Raw genomic sequence first — 14153 nt, 5'->3', positions numbered from 1 at the left:
CGAGGCGGAAGGCTGCGCGTTGTCTGTCTTAACACAATGTTTCAGAGGGAAACAGAGACCCTGCGCTTACTTTTCTGCGATGCTCGACAATGTGGCAAGAGCGCTGCCGAGTTGTCTGAGAGCCACGGCGGCTGCTGCGGTCTCTATAAGACAATCGGCAGGGCTCGTATTGGGTTCAGACCTCACAGTAATGGTACCGCATGCTGTGGACATTTTACTAAACAGAACACAGACGCAGCATTTAACGAGTGCTCGTCTTACCGGCTATGAGATGACCCTCTTTGCACCCCATGTGACGATAAAAAGGTGTGCTACATTGAATCCTGCCACATTGTTACCTATCCCCACGGATACAAAGGACGATGACGTACATGACTGTTTGTTTCGGACAGAAGAAGAGACAAAAGGGAGGGTGGATCTGACGGACAAGCCCTTAGACGAACCGGATGGGGAGTTGTATGTGGATGGGTCTTGTTTCAAAATTGCAGATGGTACATCGACAGCAGCATATGCAATAACGACATTACAGACGGTAGTGGAGACCTCTAGAATACCTTACAATTCGGCCCAAGCTGCAGAAATTATAGCTTTACTGAGAGCATGTGAACTGAGTGAGGGACTGGATGTGAACATTTATACTGACAGCCAATACGCCTTTGGCGTGGCTCATAATTATGGGCGACTGTGGGCAGAACAGGGATTTCTGACTTCACATGGACAACGCATACAGCATGGTCCGCTGATATTACGACTGTTAACAGCATTGACGTTACCCAAGCGACTGGCTGTGATAAAGTGTAGCGCACACAAGACAATAGTGGATGATGTGGGACGAGGCAATGCCTTTGCAGATCAAACGGCAAAAGAGACTGCTCTGGAAAAATTACCACGGATGTTTGTGGCAGGCCCAGCTAGATGGGTGCCAGACGTTAACATGTTTGCAGATACTGTACAGAGTGTGAAAAATATACAAGAGAAAGCGACTGAAGATGAACAGAGGACATGGAAGGATGGTGGGGGGCGATTGGATGCTGATGAATGTTGGACGGATGTGACCGATAAGAGACGATGGTTACTTCCGAATGCATATGTCCTTCCAGTGGTAACGATGGCTCATGGGCCTGCACATATTAGCGCCAAGGGTATATGCAAGCTGTTGGACCCAGTGTGGAGCAATAAAAATATCTCTAAAGTGGCGACTCACTTGGTTCGACAGTGCATGGTATGTTTGAGGCACAATCCAGGAAAGGGTACCCCTGTCCCAGTGGGAAATTTTGCACCTCCTTCTTTCCCTTTTGAGGTGCTTCAGATGGATTATATTGAAATGGAGAGGGTTAACAATCTCAAATACGTCTTGGTGGTTGTATGCGCTTTCAGCAGATGGGTGGAGGCATTTCCAACAAAAGATTGTACAGCCATTTCTACTGCTAAAGTGTTGATTAAAGAATATTTTTCCCGTTTCGGATTGCCCAGGGTGATCTGGAGTGATAACGGTACGTCCTTCAATGCTGAATTGATGAAACAGATATGTAAAGGCTTACAGATTTCCCAAAAGTTCCACTCGGCCCAACACCCCCAGGCCGCGGGACTTGTAGAAAGATTTAATGGAACATTGAAACTAAAGATGGCCAAGATACAGGAGAGTACGGGACTCCGTTGGCCAGATGCCCTTCCTTTGGCCTTGCTCTCTACCAGAGTGACAGTTAATTCCAAAACGGGTGTCTCCCCTTACGAAGTAATATTTGGCCGCCCGGCCAACGTTTGGGGAGTACCCAGGCCTAAATGTTTTTCTGAAATTGAGTATCCTCTGTTGATAGACTACTTGTATGCTTTGACTAAAGATCTTCGTTCTATTCATCAGCAGGTAGCAGACACCCTGAAGCCGTTGCCGGAGGGGCCTGGACACTCCATTCACCCAGGGGACTGGGTCCTCATACGAAGATACCAACGGAAATCCTGTCTGGAGCCCAGGTGGTCGGAGCCTCGACAGGTGCTCCTCACCACACGGACCGCACTTCGAGTGGAAGGCAGGAAGGCGTGGACGCACGCATCACATGTGAAAAAGGTCCCGCTGCCGTTACCCTACGACAAATGGGTGAGAGAAGGCATTGCTGATGGGGAACACGAGCAATTGCCCAGATACGTTCCCTTCTTGGATGCTTCACTGAGGGGAGAGGAGCAAGGTGAACAGACGAACGCACAGTCTCCAGCCGAACAAAGTGCTTCGACAAGCTCCGTTACTCCCGTTGCTACTAGTGAAAAGGCGTCAGAGAGTTCAGTTCATGCCATAGATACACCTGTTTTGTTCACTGACCCCGAAGTGCGAGGGAGCACTCGCTATAATCTGCGGCCCCGGAAAAAGTGACAGTGTACTGGACTAAACACTGGAAGAAGGGCTTAGTGGAGATTCTGTTGAAAAAGAAGATTTAGCGATAGGGATGGACTTGTAAGAGCCCTGGTGTTTAGCCGAAGATTCTGTTCTATGAGACTATAGAGTGGTGCGGGGGCCCAGATTAAGTGCTCCTCTGTTACAGCTGCCGTGTGATAAGCGACGTGGGATTAAGGTATGGACGGTAAAAGCCTGCCTGTGAGGCTTTGAAGGACACAGGGAGAAGATCCCTTTTCAGGGTTGAAGAACCCCTCTGGCCGGTTTCGGCGGATAGTCTGGGACTATTTTTTTTTAGAAGTGTTCCTTTTTCCTTTCCATTTTTGATATATTTTTACAGTTTTAAATATGTACCCTTTTGGTCGTCCCATCCCTGATGAGGAGCAGCCCTTTGCGGCTCCTCGAAGACCTTTACCTGCTTCCCCCTGGTTGGCCCTTTCCCGGAGAGGAAAAATAGTACTCCTTATTATAGTGCTCATTGCTTTCCTAGTGGCTCTTGGTATATTGTTTTTCTTGGATAAAGCCTATCCCATTCATGTGTTTGCGCCCACTCCTACTGCTGTCCCTGAACACAACGTTATTACTGTGGATTATGGTGAACGAATGCTTAGACGAGGTTACAAAGAAAATGTTTTTATAAAGACTTTGCACCATGCTCATGCCACCACTAACATTACGGATTGTTGGGTCTGTGGGCTCCTGCCTTCTGCGGCCTACAAGAAGGATAGATTTTTAGCGCTTCCCTTGACACCTGTGAATAGTTGTGTGGGGTGGTATACTCTCATAGGTCTTGTCAAATATTTTCAGCAGCCAGATTTCCTGACTCCTCGACTGCCGAATAGGGGATCCACTATGACAATGCGAGTTCGTCCTATGCCTCCCTCTTCCCTTGGACGGATATACACTGACGGACGTTTTGATCAGACATTTATAGAGACGTGTGAGAAAAAGGTGGGCCGGTTTTTAACTCCAAATGACACTGACAAAGTTAGGGAAAGCTTTCTACAACTGAATTCCTCCCTGTCTTACAGACACCCACCAAAGGGAAATGACAGTGTTAAGTCTCTGATACCCGTGGCTGTAGTGGGTCCGTCGCCATTCTTTTGTATAGAGGGTAGGGGCACCATCAAGGTTGGTAATAGTTCCTGTAACGTGACAGCATTAATACGTTTGCCTCTCAGCCCCTCTTTGGTCACTCCCCCCAGTATCTATTTTGTGTGCGGAGATAATGGATACTTATGGTTGCCTGAAGGTTGGGGTGGGGTATGTTACTTAGCCTATATGATTCCTCCCGTATATGTGGCGCCCTCCGACTATCACAAGACTCATCGTAGGTTTCCCAGTCCACAAGAGCAGCGTAAAAGGAGGGAACTTCAGGTAGATGACGTTGACCAGACAGACACCTCTCTACAACAATGGACTGATTTTTCTAAGGGCCTTCTGCCTTTCTGGGGTCCGATATTTAATAGTAGGGCCATCCGACGACTGTCAAGGGTGATGGAGAAGGTAGTCCTTACTGAAGCTGACATTGCGACTAACATGTCCGTTGAGATTCAGGCTATGAGATTATTCACGATTCAGAACAGGATGGTGCTTGACGTCATCCTGGCAGATAGGGGCGGGGCCTGTCGCGTCATCGGGACGTCTTGTTGTGTATATATTCCAGACTCAGCTCCGACTGTTAACTTGGCAGTACAGAAACTTCATAGATTAGCGACTGAACTCCATCAGGATAACGGGACATGGTCCTTGCAGGGGTGGCTTTGGGGTGCTTTCTCCTCCTGGGGTTGGAAAATATTGATGGGTTTAGTTGGAGTGGTGAGCATAATACTGACGTGTTGCCTTTGCATATACTGCCTTCCCCCATGTTGCTCTATGTGTGCTACGAATTTGCGTCCACGAAAGAAGGTGTCAGGTCAATATACTGCCTCTATCATTACTGACATTCCTGATGCACATTGGATGAGGTTTATTGCAGATGATGTTTTTGAATAAATATGATGCCCTGCCCTTAGAATGGATGTAAAGGCGCTACCTTTTGGCAAATAAATGCATGGCTGCAGTTAGCCAATGATGCTAAAAGGAGGGTCTGATAGAATTCACTTTTCGATGCCCCAACCATCCCTATTTTCATATGTGAGTTAGCATCATATGACTAACTGATGAAGTACGTATATATGCACGTGTGTGTATTTTTCCTCTTATTACCTGATTATTCAAATATATGTGTGACGATATTAGTTCCTTAGCTTAGCTTGTGTGCCTCCATTTTGTGTATCTCTCTGTGTCTGCGAGTCGCACTCGCTCATCTGCCCCTCCCGTAGGAATAGAGAATTTCACTAAGACAGCAGTTTTCGTTTCTCAGCTTACTGTGGCCGAAACTAACAAGTCTTGTTATCAGTAATGTTCTCATGCCCAGAGACGCTGAAGCCTAGCTCCACGGCCTTGAGTAAAGATAGCGATGTATCCCTTGCAGGTGCAGATGCCTACTGTATGAGGACATTGTTCCCCTGTCTGGGTTTCAGTAATTTTTCAGAAGGTGCGTACCCTAATGAACTGTGTTGCATTATAATGTACTGCTGTGATGTAGAGAGTCAGTCCTCTCGACGCACTCTTTGGGGTGATGGTCGGACAGGGCCCTCTCATATGGGAGTTTGTGGCCTAATAAAATATAGTTGTTTATTCTTCTCCACTGTCCGGCTGACTTCTTACAGAGTTACTATAGGTGAGTGCGGTAAGTCACTCGGGTGGATTTGAGCCACGCTTATCAGATCTATGCTGCAAAAGTCAAGAAGTCTATATAATTCCATTAAGATCTCACACTCAAATAGTGAAATGTTGCCACGTTTATATAAAATACACCCTTTTGTAGATTTAATATAAGGTGTACAACACCAGTAATACGTTGTCCTCTTTGTTTTAAAGACAAGTGTTGTTTACACAAAATGCCTTATCAGCCTATTTAGAGGTTAGCAGTAAGAAAACATCAGGAAAAAATAGGCACCTGTCAACCTCTTGGTTCCCCCACCTCACTTAGAGGTGATGGGAGCACTATATTTCTGATTGGGTAGCCACAGCCAGCTCCACTGTTGAAACCATAGTCTTTGACACTACTGAAGTGGCATCAGGCATCCCAGTCTATTTAGATTGGGCCTTCCAAAGTCATGTCAGCTGTGTTTTTTCAAGTGTGGCACTTCCTTGAAAAACATAACAACATAGTGGTACTATCACTAGAGGTTGAACCTTTTTCCTTCTCGAGTGGCTCAGATAGATGCCCATAAGATACAGGGCTGCAGTAAACATTGATTTTCTATGCCCCTCATGCATTAGCAGGGCTACAATAATTTACTGATTTACAGGTTGGTGTCCTGCAGGGGTTGCTATTCCTATACAAGTCAAAGTCATTGATCATCTGAACAAGTGATACACATATCAATATTTACATTTTTATTGTGTCTCGCTAGGGTTCATTTCCCCCTCAACTTGTTCAGCTTTGCTGAGGCAAAAGCAAGCAGTACTCTATAGTTACAAAGGACAAATAATACGGTGGGGACTTAAACTGAACCTGGCAGATTGTTGTGGTGATACATAGCACTCAAACACAACCATCCCAGAGCATTGATCCCAGAAAATACAGTTGACTTTGTCCTGGGATCAGACTGGTCTACCCTGGACCTGGTGCTTCAAAATTACGTACAGAAAATGAGAACAGCTTTCTTGGGGCCCATAACCAAACAACTCCAATCTTTTTGACGGACTACCTCAAAATCCTCCACAATTTCCTCCATTTCCAGACCTTACTTCCCCCAAAAGACCTAAATTTTCTCAAAAATGGCAGACGCCTTAGAAAATTTTAAAAAGGCTTATCTATAGGTCCTGGCCACTAGTCCAGGAGAGGAGGACGACGCAACGAAAAGTGGTGTTTCGCTTCAAGATAAGGAAGATATTAAGCCAGCTTCTGATGCCTCAGAAAGCAAGGAGATTCACTCTTGGCTACCAGTGCCAAAACTGAAGATATGAGGACACTGACTCGGGTGGAAGGCCCCTCAGGGTCTTAAACACATTCCCTTCTATTGCAAGGTACGTTTGATGTTCCAGCCATACCTCTTCACCAGGCTGGCAGAGACAGGGGCCACTCCACAAGTCCCTTCTCCTACCAGGCTCTGTCCTTCAGAGTTCAGACACAATAGTGAGGATCCCGGAACAATCAACAGAGAGGATCTCCTTTCATCCCCTGCTGGGCAGGAAGTCTCAGAGGGTGTTTTCATCACAGAACTTTCTGTGGGGCTTCAACAAACTCCGTATTCCCAGGTAAGACACTTCCATTTTTTCCCATAAGAACTTAGGGGTAGAATACAACTTTTTGTACACAACTGGAAACTGATCACAGTGATGCTTGTGTAATCCAAAATGTCTTGAGATTCCAATTAGAGTTTTATGCAAAACCCACCTACCGACCTACCAAACACCCCTTCAATTTCCAATACACAAACTACAGTTCATAGACCAAGAGATTGCTTTACTCCATCAAAAACAGGCTATAGGACCTTGTGTTCCACCCTAATCAGGGTTCCTGAGAATGTTTTCTTGGTAGTCAAGAAAGGAGGGTTTGACTGGTTGTCAACCACAGAGTTCAACAGGTGAAATCTCTAAAGGTATTTCAAAATAGAGGGGATCCATCTCTTGAGAGACCTCCTAAGAGAAGGCAACTTCTTAGTCCACCTGGACGTGAAGGACACGTATGCAAGTAACAGTCTTTATATTTTCACCTTATGACAGTTTCCTGCAATTCCAATGGAAGCACAACACCTAAGAGTTCCCAGCCATGCCCTTTGATCTATCTTCATCTGAATCCAGGGATCTACCCAGGATGCTTGTTCCCGGTCCAGGGAGGACCTGGCTTGGCAGTTCGGGCTGGATAGTTCCCATGAGGGACAGATTTAAGACTGATTTGCATATGGCTGGGTCCAAACTGGGGTGGCATGGTAAGCAAAAGAACAATGGATTTAACCCAGATGTCTAGACTGGGGGTAAATGTTTCATTTGCTATGCATTCCGTCCATCAGCTTTGTGTCTTTTGGTTTGGTCTATCTTCAGCACCATAGTGCCTTACAGATCTTCTCAAGACTAGTGGAGTATTTGAGAGCCAGAGGTGTACATTTGATGATTACTTTACTTTTACTTATGACATTCCGATGTCTTGATGTCTTAAGAGCTCTTTCCTCAGGGAACAGCTGAACTTGATGATCTCCCTCTTACAGTCTCTGGGTTTCATTATCAATTACCACAAATCAGAACTTACTCCATCACAACAAGTGATCTTCCTAGTGCTTGCAGTAGGTTTAGTATCAGGTAATCTCTCACTTCCAATTCAAAAGATCAAAAATATCAAGAACGTGATTCACAATGCCCTCCACTGGTTTTCAAGACTAGTGGGATTTCTACCCTCATCCATACAGGCAATTTTCCCAGGGCCCCTCCATGAACAAGCCCTTCAACATCTCAACAGTTGCGGAAAGGGCTTTTTTATGTAGAGCAAATATCCCTAACCTCAAAGGTCCATCAAGAACTTCAATGGTGGCTCAATCACATGGACGCATGGAATAGGAGAGCCACATTTGGTCTCATTGCAGGCGTGATGATTCAATCAGATACAAGCCGGTTGGTTGGGGTGCCAAATGCAGAGACCTGACGGTTGGATGGGCAGATGGTCCAGAAAGGAACTTCCCCTTTATATCAACTGCCTTGAGTTGCTGGCAGGCTCTTTTGCAATTCAATCCTTTTCTCCTCAACATTCCCACGGCTGTATTCTCCTCATAATGGATAATGTGTTGACCTGGACAGCCCAGAATAATGCTTTTGCCAAGTCATCTATTATCCTGAGGGTAGCGTTGCAAGTCAGAAAACAACAGGTGGAATTAGTCTTGATCACTCCTTTCTGGAGAACACACAGTTGGTTTCCCCTACCACGAGAACTGTTATACAACCACCCTCTCTTACTTCCACTTTTCCTCAATCTTACGCTGGACCTCTGGGTCAGCAAAATCCTCTGGTACAATGCAAACAGTTGCAGGTAATAGCCTGGAGACATTCCAGGGACACTGACAAGTTCCAGGACTTTTGGATCATGCTCTTGAGCTCATCCACAGGGTTTGAGCCAATTCAATCCACAAAAGATACATATCATCTTGGAGATGTTGGTCAGGTTGGTGCATAGAACGGCATTTGGATACCTTGGCAGCAGATGTAAAAGTCACAAATTTTCTTACTTCCTTAGTGCCAGGCAACTTGTCGTACAGAGTTATTAACTTCTATAAGTCTGTGATCTCTGCTGGTCACGTCCCTATTGCCAACAGACCAGTGGATGAACATCCCCAAGAATCAAAACTATTGAGGGCATCAAATTTTCAGCACTCCCTCAGCCTAAATATACAATTATTTAGGATGTTTAATTTGCACTAAAATTCCTTTAATCTTGGCCAGAGAATAATTTGTTATCCAGAAACCAACGGTTGGTGAAATAACCTTACAAGTTTGGTTTCTTGTAGACGGGTCTCAGAAGTGTGGGCCCTTGATGAAGCAGGTATGTGGTTCACATCTGAGGGAGTTTCTGGTGTGATTTCTAGACATATTAAATCTGAAACCAGGCATGTCTCCTTTCCAGCACTGCCAGGGGACCAGAAATTGTGTGTGGTTCATGGACTTCACGAGTATGAGAGAGTTACCTCTCTCAGAAGCTTCAATTCTGGCAAGTTCTTAATTTTTCTGGTGCATCCTCATCCACCAGTGTTGTGCCCCATGTTAGCCTATTGTGTTAAATACATTTTGTCAGAAGAAGGTATTGATTCTTCTATTTTCGGTGCCCATTCCGTCAGTGGAGCAATGGCTTCAAAAATCTTTTGGAGTAGGAGCACGCTGGGAAGAAATCATCCCCATGGCAGATTGAGAAGTCAGACTCAATGTTTAATGAGTTCTATTATAAACCAGTTTGTAATCCCTTTTCATTGATTGCTGATTAGCTTTGAACGTGCATAATCTACCCTCTGGTCTATTTATACAATTGAAAATGTTATAAAAGTTTTGAACAAGAATTTTCAATTCTATTAAGGACACAGAGTGGAGTATAATCCCACCCGTATGGAGGCTAGAAATGATTACAATGGTTTAGTATGTATGTTCTTGTACCCACCCAGATGTATGACTTTGTGATAGAGAATTCCATTGGGGACAAAATGGAATGTTTAACGTTTTGTTTTCCAGTTTGAGACCATGAAACAAGAGTGATTTCCATGTGGATTTCATGCATTTGAACAACTTACTCGCAGCAAGAGGTGGTTTACATAGTTAGCATTGTGGTTCACCCTGATAACCAGCATTCTGTTTGGTTGATGGACTATCTTTGTCTGAACTTCTATTATTTTCCTTTGGCAATATGGGGTTTGTAGTTTGTGACCTTAAAAAAACTTGGTGAATGTGTTTATATCGTTTTATATGGTTGCGATTAAATAAAAAAACAAAGAAGGGAATGCGCAATTATTGCCTCTGTGTCTTTAACAGAATTGAACATTTTTGTTCAGAAATGCCATAGAATTTTCAATTGTGGTGAGGATGGGTAGGTCTAGGAGAAACCATGATTTACTTGGAATCAAATTTCAAAACCCCAACCCGTATACTCAGACCCCTTAGCCCTTCTCTCCCCTCCAACACCAACCCAATAATGGTTAAAGGTATGCGCAAAGGCCTACGTTTATGTTTATTTGTGTTCATGCTAATTTCTTCAGCATACACCGAAGAACAAAGTTGCTTCCAGGTGCAAGTGGACTACAGAAGTAGTATAGCAGTAACATGTAAGGAAATAGTGAGATTAACAACAGCAACATAGGAAATTATGCCAGCTGTCTGAAGACTAACAATATGGTAAGACATGCTAGGGAAAGTTACAGAAAAGTGTATAGCGTTCACTTGAATGTCACAATAGTACTAGGGTTGGAAAATGTGTGCTTTGGGGCTCTGCAGAATAAAAGCTAAAATGTAGTGGCTCTTGCCAAGGCCCCAAAAAGAAGTTCTTTGCACTAAGCTACTGTTTGTTTCTTATGCTCTTTGCTATGACACGTACTAGGCACCCTAGAAAGACACAGTGAAATGGCCAATGCTTAAGCCAGCACCCTGGAAGCATCTAAGACGTCAACCAGTTGAACAAGAATTGGAAAGCCAATAGGTTTCGCCTCAGGGACCTGTTGGCTTTGCCAATTGTTTTTAGTGATGCTGTGCATCATGGGTACTCACAAACATTTTCACAGGGGCCAAAAAGATTGACCTGTGCTGTAGCCGAGGGCAGTATTGATGCCAGCAGGGTGGGTCTTAAGGGGGCAGGAGGTCGAAAGGTAGGTGTAGATTAAACAAGGCATTTACATAGTGTGGTTTGGGAATTGTGGAGGTATTTTGGAGGGTTTCATTCCATATTGCCCTCTAAAGTATGCACCTAGTCTCTAGAAGAGACACAAATATGACACTATTGTGCTTTGCTGGATCAGAGTCTGCGTCCTTATACCACACCCTGGGGTAAGCCTTCTCTACTTGCCCTCGCTACCTTCAGCGAGTCAAGTGTGCAGACGAAGTAACTTGATTATTGAACTGGAATGAAATAGAATCTTAGGTCTCACAATATCAATATTCCTTTCATCTCTTAACTGTAAACATTAGGATTGCTTAGAAATAGGCTTAGTTAAGGTAGCAAGGGCTATAAAAACTCTTTGAACCCGAGCCCCCCCCCCCCGCCCTGTTTTGTACTAGAAGTGTTGCTGGTAAAATGAGCATATGGAGTAGTTGTTTCAGCTGCTGTTTGTAATGTCCGTGCATACACTTTCATTATTGTTTTTAATTATATCACTGTGTAGTTTTAGATCCTTGTTAAAAGTCCTCTGAATGTGTCCCTGCACTGTTTTCAGCAGATCTTGCTAATATCTGTTATAATGTTTTGTTGAGATGTGAATTACAGGTGATAATACAGCAAACTGTGTACATGCTTCATTGATGAAGACTAGTCTTTCAGCATTTGTGCGTTAACACTCAATACTCAAGTAAAAACTGAGAAGTGTGTGCCAGATATTTGCGCAAATTCTATTTAAGATACAGTTCGCTGCCTCCTTCGAGACCCAAGTAGAAACAGCATGGTTGAAAAGAAGTGTACTAACAAGGGCTCATGGGTGAATGATGCATTGCAACTGGCATGAACCAGTGGTGCTGTAACAATTTTCTGCCATTAATGTTACACTGATGTGTCACACAAAAAAACAACGGTGGCAAATGTTTTCAGCAGGAGAGTGGGAAGGGTGTAGTATGCAACTGGTGGTATAATTTGGAGCACACTGTTGCAAATATTTTACTAAAGCATGGTGTGGTAGCACAACGCCCTTTACAAGCAATACATTTTTGAGTCAAATTACTATTACATTTGCATAGTCACACAGTTTTACTGCTAAAACTATACAGCGCACAAATGATGACACAGGGAAATCAGGTTTCAGCAAATATTTCATTTGTGCATCACCAAATGTATTAATTTGCTTTGAGAGTTAAAATCTTTGTTTCACCACACTTCAGAATTATTATTTTTTTAAAAGAGCTTGATGTGTCTTTTTCCAATTGCTGATATTTTGAACTATTTGTACTGTTCATTTACAGGTATTTAAATTGTGATGCGTGCTACAAAAAAAATGACATCATAATGCCTTTCCATTCACACACCCTGTACTGAGAAAGATCGTCACAGATAACTCCACAAAATCTTGCCACTATGCTGTCACAGAAAGAAAAGTACACACCAATCTACCTTTAAAAAGAATAAACCGCAATTTGCTAAATGACAAAACCTGACATTTGACTTCTGTCTTTGAACACGCAGCAAATGTGACAAGATAAATACAAAATGTAAAGGTCTCTTTATTGCTCATTCGACCTCTGAACTCCAGCATGGTTATTCCTATGGCACAGGCCTGAAACGAAGGAAGAGGATCGTTTGAGTTATATTATTGGGAAAGATCACTGAACAAAATAAGCAAGCTTGTAGACAGAAATGTTTGCCTAACAGGTATGAATGACTGATGAACTCGTAGTGCCAGAGATAAGTCAGACCCTCCAGGATTCCGCGTTTTGCAACAAAAAAAGCGAAATCAACAGTTTTGTAAAAAGGCAGGGCTTTTTACAAAAGTGCCCACAAAATTTGGAGAATGCGATCTGATATTTTTGGGGGAGTTGTGAAAACATAATTTACACATATTTTTGCCTCTCAATTTCCAACTTTTTGGAAACGAGAACATCTTGTGGATGTACACAGACACAAATCGAGGCTGGGCACTCAGTTGGCAATCCTGCTCCAGGTACCAAGATATTGCATGGGTTTAGGCACCTTACAGTGTTCTGGGCAGCATGTGGCTGATTTTGTGTCAATAGTTTAATCAGGTCTGAAAAATTAAGAGTACAACTCACTGCTCTTCATGCATATGCTGAAAAAGCAGTATATCGATCTGAATTAATTCTCAATTTGGAAAAAACAAATATAGATGACGAACAAGAGTAAGAAGGAACCCCGAGAAGATCACACACTACAAAAAATATGTTTTCACAGTTCTGGTGGTATTAGCGCAATGTGTATGCCAATAAAATGACAGTCATTTTACATTAAACTTCAAGTTACAAAAATCTACTCTGTCTATTATACCACTGTCTTACCTAGAGATACTCACCTGCCAAGAAGGGGTTCCTTTGCCAAAGACTACATTCTTTAGCAAGGGCAGCTACAGGAAAAATCCAACAGCAAAATAATCAAGATGAAATTGTTGTGTGACTTAATTGCACAAGAAATGGGACGCCAGTTACATATATCGTGCTTAAGTGTAGGGGAAGGTGTTGGGGGGTTATTGTCGCTGATTCAGTCTAATCTGCTCGTAATTGCAATCAAACAAGGTGTTAACATTTATTGAGAAAGTTTTGGCAGTATTCTGTATTCCCCCGGGTGGGGATGCAAAGTAGCAAATTGGTATTTAAAAACATTTTAGAAATGCTAGAAGCACAGCCCTTTAATGTCAACGAGATCTTGTGTAGCTCACACTTTATAAGTGCTCAATGTCAAGTGACCCAAAAACCTTTAGGTTGACGATAACATCTTGGTGCCAGTGGTGCAGCATGAAAGATGCCGGAGATGCGGTATTCCACTCGCTTTGAAAGGCTTGCATTAAATAACCACTTAAAGGACATCTTTTCAAATAAGAGAAAGGAGACAGCAGCTACTAACTCCTGTGCACTGCTAGGGTCAACAGGAATGGTTTCAGATGGTCTGGGTGGGGGTACCCAAGAAATGCCTCATAGGTTCAGCGTGGAAGTGAACGGCGGCTGGAAAGCAGCCAGAAACATCGAGTAAACGTAAGCTTTAAGCCTGGTCTGTCAAATGTAAAGACAACTGGATTGCTTTGACTCATTTGTTTGGATTTTAACAGAGTGGGGTGTAACTGTTACACTAAATGTAAGTGGCAGCATGTAAATCACAGTCAGTCTTTGGCTGGCATGTTTAAGTAGTATACATATTTTAACCAAATCGAAATTCACCTTTCTATACAAAGGAGCAGGTTATTGAAGCGGGTAGATTCACTCAATTCATTTGACAAGGGATCCGGGCAAAGATTCTAACGGTTCATGACGACACACTTCAGTATTTCAATACATTCAATAATATGGATACGGCTCGCTAGGTTTTATAGTTGTGGGGAAT

This window comes from Lissotriton vulgaris, chromosome 3_1 (assembly GCF_964263255.1).
Source record: "Lissotriton vulgaris chromosome 3_1, aLisVul1.2, whole genome shotgun sequence".
Lineage (NCBI taxonomy): Eukaryota > Metazoa > Chordata > Amphibia > Caudata > Salamandridae > Lissotriton > Lissotriton vulgaris.
Note: the sequence above shows the minus strand (reverse complement) of the source record.